Source organism: Mus caroli, unplaced genomic scaffold (assembly GCF_978045245.1).
Source record: "Mus caroli unplaced genomic scaffold, Mus_caroli_1 scaffold_25, whole genome shotgun sequence".
Classification (NCBI taxonomy): Eukaryota; Metazoa; Chordata; class Mammalia; order Rodentia; family Muridae; genus Mus; species Mus caroli.
Genome location: NW_028227280.1, coordinates 3745102 through 3748175, shown reverse-complemented (window position 1 = coordinate 3748175; position 3074 = coordinate 3745102).

Here is a 3074-nt window from a genome sequence, read left to right as displayed (position 1 = left end):
TGTACTACACTGTGCGTTTCTTATATTCTAAGTTTTTCAGTGCAACTCACTCATATACTATGTACTACACTGTGCGTTTCTTATATTCTAAGATTTTCAGTGAAACTCACTCATATACTATGTACTACACTGTGCGTTTCTTATATTCTAAGTTTTTCAGTGCAACTCACTCATATACTATGTACTACACTGTGCGTTTCTTATATTCTAAGTTTTTCAGTGCAACTCACTCATATACCATGTACTACACTGTGCATTTCGTGTAATGCGGGTTTTTCAGTAAATTCTAAGTTTTTCAGTGCAACTCACTCATATACTATGTACTACACTGTGCGTTTCTTATATTCTAAGTTTTTCAGTGCAACTCACTCATATACTATGTACTACACTGTGCGTTTCTTATATTCTACGTTTTTCAGTGCAACTCATTCATATACTATGTACTACACTGTGCATTTCTTATATTCTAAGTTTTTCAGTGCAACTCACTCATATACTATGTACTACACTGTGCGTTTCTTATATTCTAAGTTTTTCAGTGCAACTCACTCATATACTATGTACTACACTGTGGGTTGCTTATATTCTAAGTTTTTCAGTGCAACTCACTCATATACTATGTACTACACTGTTTGTTGCTTATATTCTAAGTTTTTCAGTGCAACTCACTCATATACTATGTACTACACTGTGCGTTTCTTATATTCTAAGTTTTTCAGTGCAACTCACTCATATACTATGTACTACACTGTGCGTTTCTTATATTCTAAGTTTTTCAGTGCAACTCACTCATATACTATGTACTACACTGTGCGTTTCTTATATTCTAAGTTTTTCAGTGCAACTCACTCATATACTATGTACTACACTGTGCATTTCATGTAATGCGGGTTTTTCAGTAAATTCTAAGTTTTTCAGTGCAACTCACTCATATACTATGTACTACACTGTGCGTTTCTTATATTCTAAGTTTTTCAGTGCAACTCACTCATATACTATGTACTACACTGTGCGTTTCTTATATTCTAAGTTTTTCAGTGCAACTCACTCATATACTATGTACTACACTGTGCGTTTCTTATATTCTAAGATTTTCAGTGAAACTCACTCATATACTATGTACTACACTGTGCGTTTCTTATATTCTAAGTTTTTCAGTGCAACTCACTCATATACTATGTACTACACTGTGCGTTTCTTATATTCTAAGTTTTTCAGTGCAACTCACTCATATACTATGTACTACACTGTGCATTTCGTGTAATGCGGGTTTTTCAGTAAATTCTAAGTTTTTCAGTGCAACTCACTCATATACTATGTACTACACTGTGCGTTTCTTATATTCTAAGTTTTTCAGTGCAACTCACTCATATACTATGTACTACACTGTGCGTTTCTTATATTCTAAGTTTTTCAGTGCAACTCACTCATATACTATGTACTACACTGTGCGTTGCTTATATTCTAAGTTTTTCAGTGCAACTCACTCATATACTATGTACTACACTGTGGGTTGCTTATATTCTAAGTTTTTCAGTGCAACTCACTCATATATTATGTACTACACTGTGCGTTGCTTATATTCTAAGTTTTTCAGTGCAACTCACTCATATACTATGTACTACACTGTGCGTTTCTTATATTCTAAGTTTTTCAGTGCAACTCACTCATATACTATGTACTACACTGTGCGTTTCTTATATTCTAAGTTTTTCAGTGCAACTCACTCATATACTATGTACTAAACTGTGCGTTTCTCATATTCTAAGTTTTTGAGTGCAACTCACTCATATACTATGTACTACACTGTGCGTTTCTTATATTCTAAGTTTTTCAGTGCAACTCACTCATATACTATGTACTACACTGTGCGTTTCTTATATTCTAAGTTTTTCAGTGCAACTCACTCATATACTATGTACTACACTGTGCGTTTCTTATATTCTAAGTTTTTCAGTGCAACTCACTCATATACTATGTACTACACTGTGCGTTTCTTATATTCTAAGTTTTTCAGTGCAACTCACTCATATACTATGTACTACACTGTGCATTTCGTGTAATGCGGGTTTTTCAGTAAATTCTAAGTTTTTCAGTGCAACTCACTCATATACTATGTACTACACTGTGCGTTTCTTATATTCTAAGTTTTTCAGTGCAACTCACTCATATACTATGTACTACACTGTGCGTTTCTTATATTCTGTTTTTCAGTGCAACTCACTCATATACTATGTACTACACTGTGCGTTGCTTATATTCTAAGTTTTTCAGTGCAACTCACTCATATACTATGTACTACACTGTGCGTTTCTTATATTCTAAGTTTTTCAGTGCAACTCACTCATATACTATGTACTACACTGTGCGTTTCTTATATTCTAAGTTTTTCAGTGCAACTCACTCATATACTATGTACTAAACTGTGCGTTTCTCATATTCTAAGTTTTTGAGTGCAACTCACTCATATACTATGTACTACACTGTGCGTTTCTTATATTCTAAGTTTTTCAGTGCAACTCACTCATATACTATGTACTACACTGTGCGTTTCTTATATTCTAAGTTTTTCAGTGCAACTCACTCATATACTATGTACTACACTGTGCATTTCGTGTAATGCGGGTTTTTCAGTAAATTCTAAGTTTTTCAGTGCAACTCACTCATATACTATGTACTACACTGTGCGTTTCTTATATTCTAAGTTTTTCAGTGCAACTCACTCATATACTATGTACTACACTGTGCGTTTCTTATATTCTAAGTTTTTCAGTGCAACTCACTCATATACTATGTACTACACTGTGCGTTGCTTATATTCTAAGTTTTTCAGTGCAACTCACTCATATACTATGTACTACACTGTGGGTTGCTTATATTCTAAGTTTTTCAGTGCAACTCACTCATATATTATGTACTACACTGTGCGTTGCTTATATTCTAATTTTTTCAGTGCAACTCACTCATATACTATGTACTACACTGTGCGTTTCTTATATTCTAAGTTTTTCAGTGCAACTCACTCATATACTATGTACTACACTGTGCGTTTCTTATATTCTAAGTTTTTCAGT